We start from the raw sequence: 24,355 nt of genomic DNA on the forward strand, positions 1-24,355 counted from the left end.
AAACAAGTGTGAATTTAAGCGTATGAGTGAGCACAGATAAGGCCAGAGCCATAATACCGAGTACAATTAAAAGTCATGTTTTCCACATGAATTTAAAACTATCCACTGAAAAAGAAAAGATACACGCATGCCCATGGATGGTCTCTGCTTCTGAATGATTATACAAAGTGTGCAAGTGACCAAAGAGCCACTCCTGATAAATGACTGAAAAGGAATCATGGCAATATGTCTTGCATTTTAGTTGACACACCGACATAAACCCAACTAATATCAGACTGTGTGACCTCACCCTGGGATGAGAGCCAGAGGTTTCACTAGAGATCTTTGCAGTTAACAGATCTGGACAGTGTTTCAGTTGCTTTTTCTTTTAGCAAAACAAAAGGTAACAGGGACCAAAGGAGGAGAGAAGGTAGAAGCAGAAATTGTCCAGACATCATTACACTGAGTTACCTGATTAGGAATCAATAGTAATTGTCACATGGTTTCAACAGAAGACAAACTACTATTAAAAAATATCTGAGCTGAGCTTCACAGTGCTTTTAATCTCTTCCCTTTTCTCTTATATCAGAGAAATATTCACGCTGCCCGACCGTGAAAGGGTACTCGTTTAATACAATCTCAAACAAACCCTGTCTCCTTGTTCTATCTTTATACCCTTTTTCTTTCACTCCCTAGTCAGTCCAATTCAATCCATTAACCACAACAGAACCTCCCTTTGCCCCTGAGTATGCTTTAGTGGAAAAGTCAAAATTGCACTGATTTTAGGTATTGTGCTGACACTTGCTGGCTAAGGATCTTGGGCAAATTTCTTCACCTCTCTGGACCTCAGTTTCTGCATCTATAAAATGACATTGATCTCTCCAGTCCCATCATCACAGAAACTCCCACAGAGTCATTAGCTCAGGTTTTCAAGTGTGCAGAGAAACAACGAATTATGGGAAGCCTGACCCCACTCTTACCACATGGGTGAAAGAACTCTGTGGAAAAAAATCAAGACAAGCTAATATTGGGGGGGGGCGAAAACACTTCATTTTATCCCCCAAGTGGAACTAAAAAGGGTGAGTGCTTACAAACACAAGAGAAAAGCTGGCCAGGAGCTCAGGAGTGTGAAGCACACCTGAAACTTCCCTCTACCACTGCAGGGTATTTTTGCATCTGGTATATTTAAAAAAGGAGAATTAGTCACATGGGGTGCTTTTAAGGGCTAGGACCATATATTAGGTGCTAGGAAGCAAAGGCAATCAGTACATAATATTCCAATTTAATTCAACGTCTTTCTACTGGTTTTCTTTAGGAAAGATCAAGCTGATACCAGAACATTCCACTCTGCTCTCTTCTACTCATTTAGTGAACATCCCATGTGTCAATACACAAATTTGGAAGTTCAGAACAGCGGAGGCCATCATTATGACCGCATAGCATTGGAGAATTTAATCAGTTAATGTTTCAGGAACTACCCAAACACTGACAGCTCACAATCAATGGAAGAAGTTACTTTGTAAATTGGATTTTTTTTTCCCCCTTGAATCTGAGATCTAGAAGACTGCACTGCTTGACGTCCCTGGAAAATCTCCAGATTTGCACTTCAGTTTCAACTTTGTGGATTGAGCGTGGTTTCTTAAAGACAATAGTCAATGGTGTTGCAACTGGCTATGAAATCTGCTTTTAAGAACAGTTAGATATTCTTTGCAAAGAGCTTCTGTAATTTCCATCATGTTATTTTTATTTCAATTTTCCCTCTTTCGTCTCCATTTTAAACCCCCTCTCTCAGTGGCGCCTAATTGCTCAGGTAATATACATACAAATGCTTCCACAGACAGATGGGTAAGTACCATCTCATGGTGCCCATGCTTCTTAGTGAAAAAAATACCCAAAACAAAATGCAGTAATTCCATCCTCTCAAGTGCTATAATAATCGCTGCAGGGGGTAGTACTGCAACTAAAACTGCAGCACAATGGATGTATAAATTAAGGTTACTAATAATGCTTTACAATACAATGAAGTAAGTACATATTCTAATATTCCCATGTCTAATACACACATTCCGTAAAACCAGAAAAATTACTTTAAAACCCATAGCAAAATAAAACTTGTTAAACCATTTCTGCAAAGTCAATGCTTCGTTCTCATTTATTTTTTCCAACATATGATTTTCATGAAACTAAATAATATACTCCAGAAATGCGAACCTCAAAATAGACAGAAGATTTTCTTACACTGTAGGTCTTGCCAGCTTTGTAGGTTAGTCTCTTACAGGTACAGCATACCTGAAAGTTTATTAATGCCTAATATTTAAGAAATCTTGACTAAACTGTTCACCACAATTGGATAGCTCTCATTTAATTCTAATACATTATCCCCATTTTATAGCTGAGAAAATGAAGGGTGAGAGAGGTTGAATAATTTCCTTACCGTCACATTGCTAGTAAGTGATAGAACCAGAATTTGAACCTGAGAACTCTGGCTCCAGAGCCCAAACAATTAGCTAGTACACAATCACCCTCGTGGTAGCACAGAATTCCTTAATGTAAAGGAGGGAAACACAACTCACATAGAAAAATTCTTAATATAAGGCCAGGATAACATGGATTCAATCCAGAGAGATTTAGATACAGATAGGCCTAGAGGAGCAGAACTAGTAGATTACTTTGTCTGAGACATTCTCCCTGCACAAAGTCCAGAAATAGGATGGTGGCAAGGGCCCCTCTGAATTACAGGGGTCGGTGTGAGACCATGGCTCTCTACCCACTCATCCACCTGCTTTGAGTTATCTGGAGATACTGTGCCTCCTGAACTGTACACATACCAAGAAATGTCAAGGCCATCAATATTTACATCACATGAACCTCAAGGTCAGTTCAAAAGGGTACCAGTTATTTATGGGAATGTTTCAGTCACCTAGGGCAGATGGGAGAAAAGGAAGAGCCTGGAACTGTTCCCATTTTTTTTTTTTTTAGCGATCTCTGATATAGAATTCTACTGCCAACTGCTAAGACATTCCAAAGTGAAAGGTAAAATTAATACTTTTAAAATAAAAATAACACTGTGGTATTCATTTTTCATAAACCTAATGTCACCAACAAGAAGTCAAAAGATCCTATCACATTAAATAGAGCCCAAAATCTCTGAACAATAAGCAATTCCAAAGTGATGATACATCTTAATTTTAGAATGATTTTTGTTCTAAATGCTGTATCTAGCATTTTTAAAAGACATGAAAATTAAGCACAATCCTGTATCTCAACCTACTGGAGAGAAACAAACCATTTGAATATTACCTAATGTCCCGTTCAACTCCTCTTATAATTTGCTCGCAATATTAAAATAAAATTCCTTAATAAAGTTCTCTTCACAGTCAGTTAAACCCTTTTTCCCTAAACACACACACACACACACACACACACACACACACACACAAAGTTGGGGGAAAAACTCTTTATCCACACAACCCCCATTTCATCATCTCAAAACTGGAATGAAGTACATATAAATGGAAATGAAAGATTCTAAGAAACAGACCAGTTTTTAGTAAGCTCCAAAAAAAACCACATTGCTGAATTTGTCATTACACTCCTCACACTCGATAATACGTTGACCTTATAAAAAGAACCTGAGTTCTATAATTAGGCCACTAAGTTTCTTTGATGTCCCAACAATGTAAGAATGTCAAGAAACAAAAAGCATGGAGAAAAGATATATAACATTTAACAGAGTTCCTACATGATTTAACCAATATTGACACACTAACCTTTTTTTATGGAAATCTTGAAAAAGTAAAACGAAAACTCTGAAGACTCTACTGCTTGCAAAGGAGTGTGTCCAGAGGACCAAAGTTGTATTCGCTCTCTTGAAATCTGAGTTTTATCTTCCTGTTTTGACTAGAGGTCTCTTGATAAAGGGCCTGTGGTGTTATAAATTATCCCATTACTCACTCTCCTCGGCTATCCCCGCTGGAACAGGAAGGAAGTAAATCCTGGAGTCCTGCACTTACATCCCTTAATCATACACACGCATGCCCCCCAAAGCAGTTAATCACCGTCTCTCACTGTGTCACCATGATTCACACCTGAAACAGAGCAGAGAAGACAGGTACTCAGAAATGCCATTCCCAAAGAAAGGTATCTTAATACATTAAAAATAATAATATGTAGGCAACCCAGTGTTGTTCCTTCTCAAATAGACATCACACCAGCAACTTTATCATTCTAATTAAGACTCATCAGCCATGTTAACGGCAAATTTTACACAGCAAAGCTTTCTGAACAGAACATTTCAGGACTCAGTACCCTTCCCAGGCTGTATTAAAATCAAACATCTAGATCATGTTAACCTACTTGGGCATGACTTTAATTAGTGGAATTGGCCTTACTGTTAGGCTGACTTTCTTCTCATCAACTCCGCGGGGCAGAAACATGACCAGTCATATGGTTTAAGATGCTACTTAATTATATGGAAGATCTCACTTAACTTTACATAGAAGTGGTTAAGAATCAAAATGTACTGTTAATCCTAGAGAAAACTATTTGAGGCTACCCCATTTTCAAAGATTATGTGCCCATTCAGTTACTACATCTTGAACAGAAAGAGGAAAAGAGGCTTTTCAATAGTTCAAAGAGCCTTCTTTTATTTTTATTACAAAAAAAAATGCAAATTGTTATCAGGTTTACATGAATTGTATAAGTCTGGGTGGAATTTCCTATTCAATATACAACTTCCATTTGCCTCCATTGCTTCCGTTTATTTGTCTTGTCTGGGAGAGGCAGTAACAGCAGTGTGTGCTCAACACTTTTAAGCACATTAAAATCGTTCTAGCTGGAGAGATAAGTACCACGCCTCCCTCTTGCCAAGCAAAAACCAACAGCCAACAGAACAAGGCTGAATGACAGAAAATGCCTCCTGCAGATTTTACTAAACTTTTTTGTTGAGTTTGCACCATTATTATCAGCTGCCCTTCACAACTGCCAGCGTTTCATCAAATTTGTTATCAGCTCAATATCAGGATGATAACAGTACAATGGTCTCCCAGCTCCCAGATTTGAAATTGACGAGTGGATGCTAATGAGTGCTCTGCCTGCAAGATTTACTTTTTATATTTAACTCTCTGACCTTAAGTTTATTTCATTCAAAAATGTAGAACTAACGTTCACATTGGGCAAAGAAATGCATTATGACCTCTTTCAGCGAGAACCAGACCAGGCTGACAGACTGTTGGCTTTAACTGCTTTTCAGCAAGATGGCCGCCTTACAGATTAGGCTCTGAAATGACTAAGAAGAGAGATTCTTAGAACAAAATATGACATATTTTGGACAGTGGTGAATATATACGTCAGATAAGAGCATTTTAAAAATAAAAACCACTCTGTACGTTTAAAGAAGAGTAATGTAATTAAAAATAGATTCTTTTTAGAAGAATGAACTCAATGCTACCACACTTTTAAGGTTGTTTTACTTTTTATTGATTTTAAAGGGCTTTCTAATAAGATTATATGCACAACATTGTAGGACCAAAAGCTCTTTGTATATAAATGAATTGTGGTCTGCTCAACTTTCAACGGACTCTCTTATCCAGACTCCATTGAAATTATATTAAAACAAAAGTATCTCATTTGACTTTTTGATTGTGCTTTGGAAAAACACAAATAAAATGCCTTAGCCTGAATGTATATGCATATAAAAATACACTTTCCTCAATAAGCCTATGTGAACTAATATCTGGCACTCATATTAAAGTACACAGATATAATATGTTACTAAACAAAAGTAATACATCTTGATGAACATTCCAGCACAAAACATGAGTTCCTGGTATTACTTTAACCTTACTAGTGCTATGAATTACTTTTTGAATGACAGGTTTTTTGGGTTTTTTTAATCACACTTGTGTTATGTTTTACCTCCAGTTTTAAAACTGTGCAAATGGAAAAAAACAAAAAAAAAAACCCATCTTAGTAAACATTCCCCTATCATTAGATTTAGGAGAACGCTATTTCTAGACCTAAAGAACAATGCAATATAAACCACAGATGTTGGTGCCTGTCAGCTATGAAATGTCCAAAGATTAACCCAGAGCAAACTACCCCTGCACTGCATTCCAGGGTCACTTAAACACGAATGTAAGGAAGATGCCTTTTGGCTAAAAATGTAGATGTCAGGCAGCTGCAAGTCTGACTTTAAAAATGATCTTTAGAAAATCTCATGGGCTTATGCTATCCTAAAATGGCAAATACTAACTCCTCTTTTTTTTTTTTTTTAATGTAATACCAGTAAACCACATTCAAGGTCAGAAAAAGTCTACTTGGCCACCTGAATAAATCTGCCATATTTGGTATCCAAAATTAAAAGGCAGAGATTTAAAAGTAGTAGTTAAATGCTAGATTTCAATATGAAAACTTAAAATTGGGGCAGGGCATAAGCCAAAATAAGGACAACTCATTTAATGGCATTTAGTCAGCTCACTTGTTAAATATACACTGATTCATACACACAGTCCAAAATAGTACTGAAGTTAACCAAAAATGGCTAATGTCATAATCAGACATATATTGAGCTATTATGTATGCTTAAAACAATCACAAAATTGCTAGGCCTGCCTCAAGTAGGCTGAGAGATAACTGAATATTGTTACAATAGTAAAATATACGAACAGACATGTATAGCGAGGAGTGCACTCAGCAAAACATCACTAAATTATATCCTTAAATCTGTCTTGCTTTTAAAATGCAGCCCCATCGGACACATTCATCTACCACACAGAACACAACCAGAAAAGAGTTCAGAGTCCGCAACCAAAATGACAGCCCAGGAGTCTGTGGGTTTTGTAAGTGGTGGTTTGAGATTTAGGTTTGTTTCTCTATATAAATAAAATATCCATGGAAATGTTCTCCTGACACTATGGAATCAAAGAAAGGAAAATTCAGAGACCAAGCGGTTTACCAATTTTTTTTTTTAATCAAAAGCAATTAGAGGACCAACTAGATCAGAAGTCCTTTCTACCTGCCACTTGATTATTTGTAGCAAGATATAAAGCTGTATTTTTTTCTGTTCTTTTTCTTTTTTCTGTGTTTTTTTTTAATTGAGGCACTACTGGTTTGTAACATGTAAGTTTTAAGCGTACAACATTATACTTCAACATGTACACACTACAGCATTCTCACTACCAAAGGTCTAGTTCCCATCCGTCACCATACATTTGGCTCCATTTATGCATTTTGCACACCCCTACCCTCTTTCCCTCCAGTAACCACCAAGCTGTTGTCTACATCTATGAGTTTGTTTTTGTTTGTTCATTTGTTTTTGGGTTTTTTTTTTTAATATATGAGTGAAGTCATACAGTATTTCTCTTTCTCCATCGAACTTATTTAGTGTAATACCTTCAAGGTCCAATCATGTTGTTGCAAATGGCAAGATTTCATTTTTTTTCATGGCTGAGTAATATTCGTGTGCGTATGTATGTGTACACACCCCACATCTTCTTTATCCATTCATCCCTAAATGGACATTTAGGTTGTTTCCATATCTTGGCTATTGGAAATAATGATTAAAGCTGCTTTTATTGATTTACCAGGAGATGTTTCCTATATCAAGTTCAGCATTGAATAATGAACCATAGACATTCAAATTCAGTTACACAAGTAACAACCTTCCAAAGCATAAAACCATCTTTCTAACATCAACATTTTAAAGGGGAAGTTTGGGAGAGAGGGATTAGAGAAAAACTACAGACACAGAAGTAAATTGCTGTTATGGAGGAGCAGAGGAGGGACTGGATTTTTTCCATTACCCTAAGGGTATGGCTTTCAATTAAGGTTCAATTAAGCTCAGACAGCAAAACATGTACAAGTGTAAGAGTTTTGTATTCCAGTTACCAATATAAAGAAGTTACTACCTTAAGGGAACTTCTGAAAATTTTTGTGGTTTATTGATGAGTACTTTGTACCAATGTCCCCTCTACAAAAAAAAAAAAAAAATGTTAAGCCCACCACTGATGTTGTGAATGACTTGAGAATTATACAGGAAAGCATAAACTGTCTCTGTATCTTTGTCTGCTTGGTAACAAGAAGCTCTTAGAGCTAAAAAGTTCAAAGAGGAAACTTGTTATCCCAGAGCCCTAAATCTATAAATCTTAGAGCTGACATTTCCCAACCTGGGGAAACAACAGATTAGAGGATCAGGAGGGGCATTTCTATTCTTAAGGATCTAACCGGCAGCTGCTGTCCTCATTTGGAATACTTGGCTCATGGAAACTTGTTTATGCATTTGGTGTATTCATATAATTTGCCAATTTGCTAGGCTTGACACCAGTAAGATGGCTGAACATTTGCTGTTGTCCATTTGTTGACTCACAAAACTCAAGGCTTAAATGCCACATAAAAAAGGATCTGACCAACTGGGAGGAGATATAAAATACTTGATTAAGACAACAAACTAACTCTTGTCTTGATTTTTCTCTGGAAAAAGTCAAAAATGAAATATTCTCTAATAACTCTAATGACCCTTTTGTTTATCCTTTTTTCTTATAAAAGCTAGATTTATTCCTAGATGTTTCAATAAATGATCACAAACGTTACTCAAAAATCAGGCACTTCAGGTAAAATAGCTTTGGGTATTTAGATCCAAATGAATGCCAGCTAAATAAACAATTAACCTGAGAACACAAACACATGACCAATCTCATTCATCCTGACAAGACTGTGGGCTGAGCCTTTCTTGCAAGTGTGAAGCAGAACTTCAGGGGGATTTTCTTTTTCCCTTTTTTGTTTTTTACCTTCTTTCAACCTCAAGAGATGGCAACAAATCATACATATATCAATTCATGAAAAAGATCTTTAGAATAAGACCAATGTTGGATTTTTCCAGCTCTAATATTTAATGAAACTTCTAAGGTAGAATAACAGAAACTCTGCATTTTTAGAAACATTCTTACTACACCATATTTATTTAAATATGGCCAGAGCCACACATTTGGCTAAGCATATACCTACAAGATTTCAAGAGGCCCTTCTACTCCAAAATAATCTCTTCCTAGGCTTCTTGTCAGAATACCCAAATCCCCACCAGTGCTTAGTGTCTTAGGTATCAAATCCCCTAGATAAAACACCTAGCTATTGACTCCCTAGCATAAATTTTCTTAATATAGGGACCTAGTCACCTAGACCGGAAGAACATCATCACTTCAACAGGTAAACCACAGTAGGAGTGGGGAGTGGAGGAAAAGTCTTATTTAAGGAGAAAAGTTTACAGCTTAGTATGAACTGGGCCCCCACAGGCACTAGAAGGATGGAGGAAATAGAGTAAGTCCAGGGAAAGCCTACCAGAACAAACAGAATTTTAGTCCATGGTGAAGTGAAAAATGTTGAGACTTGGCTTCCTATAGCAGATGGTATCTGAAGATTTATTGAGTCAGGTAAAACCATATTCGCTGGAGGAGGAGAGAGCAAAATCTTGCTTCCTTGTCTTGCTTGGAATTCTGCCCTTCTCTCTCCCCATGCCCTGGGTACCTGCCAGCCCTTTCACTGTAACCACTGATACCTCCTTCTTACTACTTGCTCTGTTTTCTCACTGTATTTTCTCCCATTCTTTCATAAAATTCCAAAACTTAGAATTAAAATCCTCTACCTAAGTAAAGGCAGGCACAGTCCTTTTAAAAACTCCATCCACCAAAAATGTTTACATTGAGGGAAAGTGTTCCTCTGTTTACTCAGAAAGCATGGAGACATTCGAGCTAGGAAAGAAATCCTGGTCTATTGATTCTGTGTCTAGGCTTTATCCCCCAGGAACAGTTGTTTCTCACAGTTATTATTCTGAAAAAGTCACTTCTATTTAGGTTGCAGATCAACATTTCAAAGCCTACAAAACATTAAAATACTAGCTTTTTGAGGGGAATGACATCCAATCAGAACTAGAAGATTAGGCCAAGCATAAATTCACCCAGAGCAGGCCTAGATCCTATGGCATGTCCAAATAACATTTAACCTTTTCATATTAAAATTACAAAATCCTGCACAATGGATCAGTAGATTCCTGCCTGGTTTCAAATGAGAAACCTGTGTGCTGAACTTTATGCATCTGTGTTCAGTGGTAAATAAAGCACGCTCCTCTAAGAGAAGTCCCCAGGTCTCCCACGAAGCAATTTCCCTTCAGCACAAAGATCCCCAGCTTCCTCAGAAAATGTAACAAAGTCTCTGATACGGCTGAGCTCTAGTTAGGTTGGAGCAAAAATGCCCAACATCCATTATATAACTGAGCAGACTGTCACTTCTTTACGCACCTAATGCTACATCTAAAGGAAGCAGGAACCGAGTGAAATGAAAGTTCAAAGGAGCTGGGATATGGAATAGGTCCGAAGACAACCCGGACAGATGATCTGCAGGTGTGGGAGGAGACCCTCAGGAACTAAGGTGGAAACCAGAGAGCATGGCTGTGTTCTCAACAAATTTAAATGGGGAAGGGAGGTGGGAAGGCAGCAGGTCATAAAGCTAGCATCTAGTTAGGGGATAAAACATGCATTATGGCCATTAAATTGGTTGATTTTTAATTTTTTTTCCTACTTTGGGGGTACAAAATGACAGTCCCAATCTACTTTCTTCATAGCCCTGCATTAGCTTTTTCAACATCAAGTCACTTAAGAGACATCTAACATAATTTGCTCATAAAACTTTGACAAAGTCAAAAGAGTAAATTTTGCAATGACCACAGTCTCTGGGATTACTATATTGCCTGCTAGATGAACTATGTTCAGCTCTGAAGCACGTCCTGGGACATCAACTCTTGCTAATAGGGTTCTACCTTTGATCAGGTAAAGAACTCCCTTCTCTAGAGACTGTCAGGATACAAATACCGTGTTTCCCCAAAAATAAGACCTAGCCAGACCATCAGCTCTAATGCATCTTTTGGAGCAAAAATTTTTATAAGACCTGGTCTTATTTTACTATAATATAAGACTGGGTATAATACAATATAATACAATATAATATAAATAATACATAATACATACAATCTAATACTGAGTACAATATAATACTGGGTATAATATAATATAATGTAATATAATACCGGGTCTTATTTTCAGGGAAACACAGTAGTTTCTTCCCATACAGGTTTAAAACAGCCACATTTTAAAAAGTTCAGTAAAGACAACCACAAGACACAGCATCAATTTTTGCTTTTCTTTTGTCATTACTTAGGTGGGAAAGGAATAAGACCAACAGCACCGAGGCCGGAGACCACCAGGAAGTGACCAGGCACAATGGTGGTTGCGCTCTCCATCCCCAGCCGGTAAAGAAATACAAGCTTTGCACTTAATTTGCAGCAGGAATTTTGTAATGTCCTCTTCATCCATCGCGGAGTTTCACCTATCTATAAGGTAATTTATTTTTATTGTTCTTCATAACACACAAAAAATCAATGGTAAAGAACAATGTTTTTACAGCCCAACACGATGGGAGACACACTTGAGGATCTCTAGCAACTAAAATTTAAAAAAGGAATTGAAGATGTGACCTTCCCTTCTCTACTGGAAAATAATACAACAAGCACAGCACTCGGGAATTGGTCTTCATAAGTTCTAAAGGAAAAACTGTCTTTCCATCTCTGCGCTCTGCTTCCTTCCATCAGTGGTCTTCTGAGTCTCTCATGACATGATTTGAATCTCCCCTGCATGACCCATTTTTGCCCCTGGCCTTGGACTGCCCATGACTCACACACATGGAACAGAAAAGTGAACATCACTTATTTTAAAAAAAATAGGTATCTGCACACCCATGTTCACAGCAGCTAATAGGGTTCTACCTTTGATCAGGTAAAGAACTCCCTTCTCTAGAGATTGTCAGGATACAAATACCGTGTTTCCCCGAAAATAAAACCTAGCCAGACCATCAGCTCTAATGCGTCAATAGCCAGAAGATGAAAGCAACATGAATATCCATCAACAGATGAATTAATAAAACCTGATATATCCATACAAGGGCATATTACTCAGCCCTCAAAAGGATTTTGAAATAAGTCAGTCACAGAAAGACAAATACTGTATGATTCCACTCATGAGGTATCTGGAAGTCAAACTCTTACAAACGGAAAGTAGAATGGTGGTTGCCAGAAGCTGGGGGAAGGAGGAAAAAGGGAGTTATTATTTAAGGGGTACAGAGTTTCAGTTTGCAAGATGGAAAAAAGTTATGGAGGTTTGTTGCACGATAATGTGAATATACTTAACACTACTGAACTGTATGCTTAGAAGTAAAGAAGCAGGTAAATTTTATGTTTGCACCACAGCTGAAAATACAGAGCGAGAAATGCAGTATGTAGTCCATAATCTGGAAGTAACTGATCTGTCTTCTAAATTACCACTGCATTTTCACTGTATCTCTCTTAAGATACCGACCTAATAGGAATCTACTTACTACAACTGTGTTAATTCATTTGATTCTCTGAAGTAGTAACTACCAGCACCAGCCCTTGTTTTACAGACAAAGAAATGGAGGCCCAGAGATATTAAATAACTCGTCCAAAATCACAATTACAAATTGATGGTACTGATGGTGTCTGATTCTTATATTACCTCCTTTACTTCTCACACACACATCCCTTCTCTTTCAAAAGAATCTTCTCAAAAGAAGCCGCCTCTACTTCCCTCATCCACCCTCTGCAAACAGGCCATCCCACACCACTCCACTCAACATCTTTCCCAAAGATTGCCAATTACCTCCACATCACTGCTAACTCAGTTTTATGACCTTATCTTACTTGGATTCTCAGTGGCAACTGATACGCCTGACCCACCCTCTCCTTCTGGAAATTACTCTTCCCTCGGTTTTCTAGACACCATTCTCTCTTGGTAATCCTCCTACTTATCTGACTGTGCCTTCCTTATCATATTCTTGAGAAATAGACTTTCTTCCCCCAGTTTCCACCAAAACAATGGTTAATGGATGACTAAATGAATAGTTCAGTAAGATTTGCCTTAAACTAATTTAACACATCCATAGGGTTCTCTTTGCAGGCTTGTAATAGGTTCTAGAGGCTTCCGGATGTAGGTCCACTAAAGTTGTCACTTGAAGGCAAGGATTCTAGTTTGTTTATCTTACACCTCTCGATGCCTAACAATATTTGGCACAGTATAAACATTAAAGAGACGTTCACTGTAATCTAAATATAATGAAATCCTCACATTCAAAACTACTTTCCCTAGTACACCTGCCAGTTTTTATTGAGAAAAGTTCCCAAACTATTCAACTGTCCCCTTCATTCCAAGGCCAGTTAAGGGTCCAACATGGGCTCCAGACAATATCTAAAGCAGTAGGAAAATGTCTCCATTGTACTTACTGTGCAGTTCTCAGATCCCTAGTATGTCTCACGGTCTCAGAGCAACCCCACGCTATTTTGTAGGAATTTCCACAGGATGCTGCTGGTCCTCAACTGTTGTGTTTCAACTGTTATTTCTGTCCTCAGTGGGTCTCACCCCAATATAAAAGCATTAAATGAGATTACAACATTCAATCTTCCTGCATTTTCTAATTCAATTAATTAAGTTAAATACTTGAAACCCTAGTAAGAGAAAATTAGAGGACGCTCAAAAGATGTGTGCATGTTCAAATCAGCTGAATTTTGGCGAAGAGTAAATTAGGTTAGCAATAGATTAAATTCGCCATAATATCCCACTGACAAAAAAGTCACACAGTGAAACACTCTGTTCTTTGTTACCTTCCCTAAAGTCTTTGCTTCACCCACTGGCCTCTGTATGTGTTTTCCATTTCATCCTTTTTTGAATAGTACTTTCTGAAGTCTACTCCTGATCTCTGACCTCACAGATGTTCTCCTATTAGTTCTATGCTCAGCATCATGGGATGTTAATAGGCTTTTATGATTTACTCTACAAAAATCAATGGTGTGGATGCCACCCAGTAAATAAGCTACTTTGGTGGGTATGACTATCCACACACAGCATTAGGTACCATTTGAAAAGTGATTGCCTCAAGGCACAAAAATCTATCTCAGGGAATTCAGAGCTTTCTTAAACTGAATTTTTGTTTGCTTGTGTTAGATATTGAGTCTAACTTCTTAATTCATTCCATATATCCAAAAAACAGAGTGAGGTAACATCATTAACAGCCTACAAAAATGGACATCATCCAAAATATGGCAAAATATTGATAAAAACTCAATAGAGAATGATGATCACTGAGTTCTCAATTTTGGGAGGCAGATGGCTGGTACAGAGAGGGATTAATTCCTTTTTAAGTCTGGGGAAAAAAACACAAAGCCCCGCATATAGCCATAACCAACTGATGGATTAAAATAAGGCATTCAAAATGAAAATGGTAGAATTCAAATATCACTTTTTGATAAAAATTATTCTTCAACAAATGAACGGTCATTCTTTGATCATAGAAATGTGACGGTATATGAGGTTGACCCGAGGAAGTATCAATTTTTAAGATTAATCAGATTCTTTAAAAGATCATGTGGCTCTGAAAGGATGAGAAAAGAAAAGCCTTCCTAGACTTCTGCGAGTTATAGAAAACATATTTTCTTTTTTTTTCCCGGGGTTGTCTTGAATTATATATGTATTCAGAGTTAAGGCTTTTTCAATAATTTTTTTTTGGTTTTTTTATAGAACACATGTGTAAAATTATCATTACCAAGCCAGAAGGCTCTACTCTCAGGGAGACAATTGTCTCTGAATCTCAAGTATCTCAAAGGGACACACTCCACCCAGAGAAAGCTGAGGCACACTCAGGGGTGTATGGGGATGGGTGGGAGCAGGTCTGAAGCCACCCTGGGAGAAGGAGTATTTTATCACAGTCCTACATTAGAATTGCCCCCTAAATAGTAATAAAACAAAGACCAAGTTTTACTCAGTTTTATTGTTTTAAAATTCACTACAGAAAATGAACCCTTTTACTGTGAGCATAGATTGCTGAGCCCTTGCCCTGGCCCTGTTGAAGAACACACTATACGGAATGTAAGTATCACCATCACCTCCATGAAGTCTTCCGGAACACCCACTCTCCTCAAGCACCTCCTATTAGAGCGCTTGTTACAAATTGTCATTTTCTATTCATTTATCTTTCTCCCCGATAAATGATGAGCTCCCTAAGGTCATGGACTCTGGGTTCGCTTTCCCAGTATTTCTAACTGTCTTGCAGAGTGCCTAAAACACAACCAGCCCTCCACAGAGTCGTTAATTTAAGGAAAACCCATTGAGCACCCGTCATCACCAGCCCCTGCCCTAGGCGCTGGGGTTACAGCCATGACCAAAATATATGAAAATGTCAGCCTTCATTCAGCTTACATTCAAGTGATATTTGAATAAATAAATAGATGAACATTAGACAACCAACATTTCTTCCTGATGGCGTGGAAATTTACTCAGTGAAACAAAACAGAAAACGTGCATAGAGCCTGCTTTTATGTAATTCTTTCAAATTGTATAAATCCAAGCCGGAATGCAAATGAAATTCAGAGGCCCGGAATTATCAGTTAATTCATTAATCCATTAATTTCCCTTTATCAGTAATCAATCTCAAAGGCATGAGACATGGCCCTTACATTTCCATCATGCTACTATTAAACCCACAAACTATAAAATATCCCTTCCATGCCACCACCTTTAGCTTCAAAAACTGGGAAGGGGTGTTTAATGAGGATCAATCCTCTACCAACAAATACTGACAATTAATACACGAAGAATATAATTTTCAAATTCCTTTTGTCATACACACAAGATGTGATTAAACAATATCTTGAATGCTGCTGCCGAGTGCCATCCAAAGGAAAGGCAGGGATCTTCAACACAGAAAGCGGCGTGTCAAACCTTAGTAACAGTGTGTGACAAGTTTCAACTTGTTCAGTGCAGTCAGTCAGGTGTGAGCTACGATTGAGAGAAGGTGTGTTTTAAAGTGTGTCGTGAATCATCCTCCATCATGACAACACTCTGTGTCCCACATCACATTTGGTATGCAATTCTGTCAAAAAAAAAAAAAAAACCATTACAGTGTGTGCTCATCCACCTTATTCACTGGATCTGGCACCATGCGACTTCTGGCTCTTCCCCAAAGTCAAAATGATTCAGGGCATCGAGGCAGCCACAACAGCGCAACAAAGACACTCACGAAAGAGGACTTCCAGAACTGCTTCAAAGAGTGGCAAGAACTATGGGATAGGTGTGTTGGATGGGAGGGGGAGTATTTTGAGGGGGGATAATGGCAATGTGTCTTTTACTGTAATAATTTTTTTATTGAAGCATTCACCATATTGTTTGATCACACCTCGTATACAGAACTCCCAAACCCATGATTCTCTTTCCAACATTGCCTTCCTTATTTACATACACACAGACACACACACACACACACACACACACACATACACACACACACAAATCCACCAGTTACTAGTGATGAAGAGTGCTTTCTGCAGTAGTCAGGTATAAAACCTTCCAGACAATTTACTCATAAGTCGTCTATATAATTATCTCACTGAAGATGATCTTTTCATCTTGCTAAGTACATGGTCAAAGACAGTAAACTCCACCTGTAAGCTCCTAGAGGACCAGGATTGTGTCACATTCCCCATTTATCCCCAGCTCTCAGCACACCTCCTGACAAGTAGCAGGACGCTCAGCAAATACTCAGTGAATGAATGAATGATGACACTACTCCACTAGCAACTGTGAAATTGGTTTAAGGGCTTTGGTTATATTTTTCGGCCTTTTCTTCTCAGTCTGCTATTAATTAGATTTTGAGGCATTTAAAGACAGAGATGCTGAGTCTCCCTGTATAAATCAAGTACAGAACCCCAGATGGTGTCATGCTCATGTGGCATGTGTGTTGCATCAATATTAGCTCATTGATTTGTTGCTCAAATACTACCACTGAGTCGTGTTTGTCTGGCAAATTATGCGATTTTAGTAATTAGTGTCTGAGGTGGGAAAGTGCCTTTTTATTAAAAAAAAAAAATTGGGGGTCAAACGTGAAGTACTGAGAATGCTACTGGTCTACTTGTAAGTATGCTGGATTCAAATACATTTTTGTAGCAAATAAATAAATGGAATGAAAAAAATGTATGTCGATAAAATATGAGCGTGCCACCACCTTTACTGTTTTTTACATGTATACATACCGAATGAAGGAAGCATGCCAAGTACTACAAGTACCTTCAATACCTCTGGTAGCCTGAGGAATCACTCTGTGTTTACTTGCAACGTGGAAGCATCAACCATATTGCTCCAGAAAATGCACAAGACTCATTCGTATGTCTACAATCACTAAATGTTCAAGATTCTTCTGAACAAAAGTACATGCACTAAATGTGTTATGAGACTCCAAGGTTGAATGCGTTGTGTAAACTGAGTTTCTGACTCAGTAAAGATTAACCAGAAAACTATTTATGGTTCCAGCCTTCTGACGGGGGTAGGGAGTGCTAACAGTTAGAAGGGACGGTACAGGTCATCCAATTAATCTCCCACCCAATAAAAGGAAGCCTCTCTGCAACTTTCACTGGGCTCTTTAGGAAATACGTTAGGCCATATTTCCATGTGAGCAACATAATTATTTTTTGATGATAAAGAATTTTCAAGTAGTGCAAGATCATATTTGTGAATCAGAATTTTGAATGTTGTGAACGGTGATGACGCTGTCACAGAAAACTGGATCAAATGTACACAGACTTCAGGATATCCCTGGGAAAGGACAAATAAAAAAAATTGAAATCCTTGATATGCCTCACTATCATATATCTTTCTCCTAAGAAAGATGTTGAAAGAGAGCACATGTTGATTAAAGAGTTAGAGTTGTTGAGTTCTGGTTATATGGGGTTTCATTTTATCTTCATTGAGAAAAATAATTCAGTATTATTATGAGCTCACACACTCAGATCACAGCCAAAGGCAATGTTGTTGTTAATGCTTAATTGAAAACTCTTCTGAATTATTAACGATGATAGCCTAATTTCTGCCTTCAGATAAATACATGTTTATTTCAAGTGAAGCTTGTCCAATATAAAATTAAATTGCAATGGCAAACGAGTACACCCTTAAATGGTACAAGAGATGTCGTCTTGAAAAATAGGGACGGTGGAAAGTCTTTGTTGTAAACCTCATTACATGGAAAGTGCTCTGGGTGAATTTGTGTATCCAAAAGAGTCCCACAAGAATCAAACCAAAAAAATATCAACTACCACCTAAATTATATTTTATTTGTACTTCTAAATCTTTCGATGTTTACTTTTCCTAAAGAAAAGCACAACTTTATAGGCTATCTTCTCCAAGAACAAGTTTCAAATCACTTGAAGATACACAATCAAAACGCACATAAAAATGGTAAGCGGTCCCTACCCTCACAGAGCTTACATTCCCATGAGGCAAAATCTAACTAAATGTATATCATGTCATAGGGATCTACCGACAAGGTGACAAAGTGAGCAAAGGAAAAAAAAGGTACTGATTGAGGTCACAGAGGTGGTAGCAATAAGTAATCAGAATATACAGAGTCTTGCAGGCCACGTGGGTTCCCTCCCACCCAGATACTCTATGGGGATTAAAACACTTATTCCTCCAGCTGCTGGAAATGTTGCTTGTTGACAGCTCCAGCTGAGTCCTTCTCCAGGCACTGCACGACAAAGGAAACTGCCCTGACTGCATTGTTACCCTTTGTTGGGTACATACAGTGACTGGTCCATGAAAGGTAACAGGGATATGTCTGAAGGGTCCTCGAGCTTCAGCAATCACTGTAAGGTCAGCTGACGCTCCTCTTGGAACTGCATCACAGCTCAACCTCACTCTGCCCCATCCTGTGTCCCTCACCCCTCTCGGGTGTTGTTCCCTAGAGCACTCCTCAATGGGCCTCCTGCAAGCAAACCTCAGACTCAGAGTCTCTGTCCTGGGGAACCCAACCTACAACTTTTGTTTTTGTTTTTTGTTAAACTTTCAGTGAAATGAGAAGTCACTGGAGGCTGAAGCAGAGAGTAGTATAATCTGATGATGTTATAGAAGGGCCATCCTAGCTGCTTTGTAGAGAGCAGACTATCAAGGGAGTAAGCAGGCTACACAGTATGGGTGGTAGCAGTAGAAACCATAAGAAGGAACCAGAAACTGAATATATTGTGAAGATCGTGCTGACAGGCTTCATTGTGGGTTATATGAGGAAAGTCCTCAAAATCACGAGAATGGGGCAGCTCTAGTCCTCCTAAATTCATGATTCTAGATATAAAGGCCCAATACAGACAGTAATTCTCACAACCAGAGTTTCCAAAATCACTACTGCCAGGCTTGGACGGACACATAAAGGAGAAGTAAAACATGACCCTAGATGCAGTTTGAAAGTTGAAAAACTACTTAGGAAATGTGTTAATGATACAAACTCACAACTGTTTATTCTTCCTCTTCTGTTCCCAGTCCCAGCTGATGCTATCCACCCAACCACTTCAGGTGGAGAGATGAGATCCCCATCCCTCACCTGCTATCACCCCCACACGCACCATACCATAACCACAATCACAAAGTCCGGCCTGTTTCATCTCCAAATATTTCTCACATCCATCCGTCTCCTCCCGACTGTCCTCTATTACCTGCCTTAATCCGGGCCTTCATTCTGTCTTGCATTAACTAACTACCAACTGGATTCCTTACTACAAGTCTCTTCCCATTTCCCAATTCCATCCATTCTCCATACCACTGGAAGAGTCATCGACTATCAAACACACATCAGCAGCTATATATACGAACCTTACTCCAAGACCTGACCTTAGCTTTATTCTCAAGCCTTGCTTGCCACCAGGCTACCCATCCCCTCTCTTAGAACTCACCAATACCGAATACAAAATGATTGTAGTTATCTGCCTATCCCATGATGTTTAAAACACGCCCCTCTGACTAGAAAACATGCCACTCTTCCTAGATTAGATTAACTCCACCTCGTTCTTTAAGATCAAGTGAGAGTATTTTCCCAAAAGCACCCCCTGATACCAGCCCCCAAGAATGGATTAGTTATACTCCCGCAGCCCTTCTCACACTATACTAAAAGCATCTATTTATGTTTGCATTCACTACCACTAGACTCTAAGCTTCTTGAAAACGAAGACCATTTCTTATTCATCTTTGAGTTTCAGAAGGTAGCACAATACCCAGTACATGATAGGCAGAAAAAGAGGGGAGGGGGATGGATGTAACTTTTATTATTGCATAATATTTATATAAAGGAAGCTGTGAACAATTTTTTTTTTTAATACTGACTTGGGCAAAAAGAGAAAACACATTTGTGACCAACGAAATTGAGTTTTATAACAAAAAAATTTAACATGCCAGAAGTATTTCCAACTGCACATATTTAGGATATCCTAGTTTCAATGTACCCTTCTAAAGGATAGTATCCCCTTCTAAAGGATAATACAAAAAGCAGAGGGCCAAAATGCATCAATAGTCATTGTCTATGGCTACCTTCTCCCAGAAAACAACATTAGCAAAACTCCAGCTATGGATAAAAATGAAAAGTCTCTTGGACATTTATTCTGGGATTATATAAAGTGAAGGTATACAGAGTCAAAAGTACTGACTTCTTTTGGGGATTCATTTCCCTAACATTTTCGGGTATATTTTCTTTCTATATCATTCCCAGAATTAGAATACTTACAACAGAAATGGTGGCAATTGTGGGTATTAAAAAAAGGGAGTTCTATTCAAAATAAAAGTATTAATCCAAAGGAAGTTCCAGTGCTAACGAGCCCTCACCACAAGCTACAAGCCTTGCCATGAAATTCCTATCGATCTTAGTCCGTTACACATTATTTATGTCAAAAGTACTGAGAGAGAAAAAGGGAGGGGGAGGGAAAGAAAAATAAAAACAGACAAGGCTTTGGTCAAGTCTACATGTGCCAGCCTCGCCATGCAGTCATGCGGTTTCTGCTGGGCTCTTCCAGAAGGGCATGTCCTCACAAACCTTCTATGAGCTCAGGCAGGAGGTGGAGATGGGCAAGAGCTGTGTGAAAGAGCAGGGCCCAGAGTATTATCGTGGAGTCAGCAGACACAGCCTAGAGCACAGACACAGCAAAGATTCCACAGGAAAAAACCACCAAGGGCAAAGCAGCTCAACTTCTCAGAGACCCAGTAGTTAGAGGAAAGCCTTTTTTAAACTCAGTGGAAAAGGCACACATACAGCAGGCACCAGTATAATTACCAAAGCCAGTAGGCCTGTCTGCCAAGCTCGGTTGATGTGGCCGCTTGACCAGGTTTTATTCTTGGCTTCTGCTGCTCTCATCCCTCTGCTCTTCCTGCTCCCGCTACTAAATAAACTAGCATATGCTTGCTTCATGTACTACAAACTCTCAGCTATCTGTCTTCTCATTTGTTTTGGCATCTGCTTCAAACGGTATAGCAGCATCTGTGAAGTGGACCAAAGCACTCCAAAATTCTACTTCAGGGTTATTTTCAAGAATTTCATTTTTGTATTTCCAAAGGCTCTTATGAATTTTCCTATCTATTTGATATAAGAAGCATGATCCCGACACAATCAATTACTAAATAATTTTTGTTATCCATCTTCTCTAAGCAAATACACATCACTGTTCAAATACCAGAGTGGGAGGAGAATTCTAGTTTGCTTTTTGTTCTCGATGGACTTTCATTCACTCTCATTTCTGTTAGCACCCTACAGAATCGTATTCACTCCGGTGGCTTCATGACCATCTATCTATGTGTCAACAATGCCCCCATTTCTCTCTCTACCCCAGACCTCTCTGCTCAAATCCTGACCCAGACATTCAAGGACCTAATAATGGACGTTTCAAGTACAAACTGCTTCAAGATGAATTCCTCATCTTCCTCTTGCCAATGCATTTCATCATTTACCCTTTTGTCCTACCAGGGAGCCATCTTTGACGTCTCTCTCTTCATCCACCTGACATCTACATAGGCGATGCTCTATTAACCAAGAAGAGGTACACTTCACTTCTGTCAGAGTTAAGTGTGCTTTCTGAGCGTCTCTCTCTTCCAGACTACCAAGTGATGCTGTCTTCAGGGTCCCCACTGTGTTGAGTTTAGCAAATGCCCTTTTCATGCTTTCAGCTCTTCAGGCTGTGCCCCGATCTCCCAAAAACACTAGCACCTATTGAACAAGATCTCTTTCCTTATATCTTTGGAGATAAACAAAGTTTCCTTTATGAAGCCACTGTAAACTTATCAGAAGTGACAGCTTAAAAAAGCAGCTCCCGTTTCACAACAGCAACATCTCCAAGGAAACTTCTTCAAGAACGAAACATATTTCATAAAACAATCCCCCAAAATCCAACATGTCAGGTAAACAGTAACAAGTAGCAAAGACAGGAGGAATCTGGACAAAGACTCAAGGAACAAAGTTGTGGCCGGAAGGAGACAAAGGTACAAATGGTGACAGTCCACCAGCTGATGGAGTGACACTCTGCGATTACAGACACCCCCCACGATTTTTTGTTCAACATCAGTATTCTTTCAGCCTGTCCTCAACCTGCGAAAATACGGCTCAGATGCAGGTATTTTAGGAGGGTACATTTATTTCCTTAACACTGGGCATTCAATGCAACTCCACGTAGAATTTTCAAAGAGCAAAATGTCTAACTCAGTAGAACATGCTTACAGTTTCAGCTCAGTTCGATGCTGAGACTATTTCAATCGAAGGCTAAATGTTAATGGGAGACTTTTCTTTCCTATCTTTGGGGAGCAGAGTCACCATTTCTAGGACTGACCCCACACAAGGCGGGTTGCTTCTAGACGCTCAGGCGACCAGCTGACAACCCAGAAACCAATGGCGGCTGGGAAGGACAGAGGTCGGGTATGCTGCTTTCTGTAATAAAATTCGTTTTGCCCTTCAGTTAAATTGATTACTCAAACTCTTCAAGACTCCTCCTCCTCCCATTCCAGGCTACTCCCATTTTCCTGAGGCCGAGTGAAGCTAGGAAAACAAGTATTGCATTATATGCTTGACTCCTTGGAATGAGATCAGTAATCGTTTCAAATTCCCTTTCAGAGCAACCCCAAGGCCACAGACCTTGTAAAAGTCCCAGTTGCTCAATGGTGCAGGAAGGCTTAAAGTACGACAAGAAAGCATTACTTAAATCACAATCTGCAACGGCATCCTAGACCGGACCGGCATCCCCACAGGTCTATTCCAGGGCGCTGGGCAGGAACCAGTCTGTAAGCAGCCCAGTCTCGGCTCCTCCTCCCGAGGCTGCACAGCCAAGGCCAGGCTGCAGTGCGGCGTTCGGCAGTGATTTTCTCCAACTGGCACCATCTGTGCGCGCCCTGCCAGACGTGCTGACAGAGCAGGCTGCGCCGACCATTACTAATCTGCCAGGGTCAGTGGGGTCACGCCTGCAACGCGATGCCTATAGATTTCAAAGGCCAGCCTTCCCTCCATGCCAGCTAATCAATCTAGGTTGAAAAGCAAGCACATTTTTATTCCACTTTCTTTCAAATTTCAAAGAAAAATCTCACGTTTAAAGCTCTTAGTGTGGGGATTGCTTGCATGTAATCAGTGTCCTGATACCAGCGGAGTTGTATGAGATCTTCGGGGCATGAGGTTTATCCGTTGATCCTTTGCCAAAATTGGTAAGAAGGCCGGGAGGACAACTTTCCTCAGACAACAAAAGCCTTCAAAGCGGCGACACTGAGGGAAGGACGATCAGGATCAAGATTCCAACTCTACTGCAAAATCCTCCTAAGCTGAGTCTGTAAAAGAACAGTAAAATGCCAGCAGCTATCCTTCCAGGATCGTATTGTGTGAGCCTGGGCACTGGAACTGAGGCTGGGAAATAAAAACTTAGCATGGCTCATCATCTACTTCAGAATTCATTCACCAGGGCTGCCAGTTACTATCAGCTGCCTATCAAGTGTCTACTAAGTGTCTACTGCGTGCCAGGAGCCTTATAACCCTATGCTCTTGCACAGTGTCTTTCACTGAGGAAGGGGCAGGGAGTGGTGGCGGTAACTGTTAAGTCTGGTACTCAGCCACATACTGGCAAAAAGAGACCAACAGCCCCATGAAAGCAGGAAGATGTCTATCCTGTCTTCAAAACGTCACTTAGGTAGTACAGACTTACGTCAGGCTTGCTGCAGGAAGCAAATAAAAAACCTTTTAAATAATTTTGTAAATATAATTATTTTGTGTGTCAAGACCAACTACTGTAATCATTTCTTTGTAGATGGCATGTTATTCTAAATCTTCAAGTCAAAGGATGACTCAAGGTGATAAAGTCAAAAAATAAAACAAACAAAAAAAAAAACTAACAGCCATGAAACTAATACTTCACTACAGGCCCCAAAAGAAACTAGATCTTCTGTTTATAATAATGAATGGTTTACAGAAATTTCACGATAAGTGACTTCATCTTCTT

General features: G+C 39.1%; 1 long non-coding RNA gene across 4 annotated transcripts in view; it reads right to left on the minus strand.

Annotated features, from left to right (window-relative positions):
* Positions 1 to 24,355, minus strand: part of LOC117027768 (uncharacterized) — a 383,724-nt gene that overhangs the window by 201,297 nt on the left and 158,072 nt on the right. For 3 of the 4 annotated variants that reach the window (XR_004423961.1, XR_004423960.1, XR_004423963.1), the window contains exon 3: positions 3,750 to 4,067. This is a non-coding gene — a long non-coding RNA (uncharacterized LOC117027768). The remainder of the gene's footprint in view (positions 1 to 3,749; positions 4,068 to 24,355) is intronic. The other variant, XR_004423962.1, reaches the window with a different exon arrangement.

Source organism: Rhinolophus ferrumequinum, chromosome 9 (assembly GCF_004115265.2).
Source record: "Rhinolophus ferrumequinum isolate MPI-CBG mRhiFer1 chromosome 9, mRhiFer1_v1.p, whole genome shotgun sequence".
Classification (NCBI taxonomy): Eukaryota; Metazoa; Chordata; class Mammalia; order Chiroptera; family Rhinolophidae; genus Rhinolophus; species Rhinolophus ferrumequinum.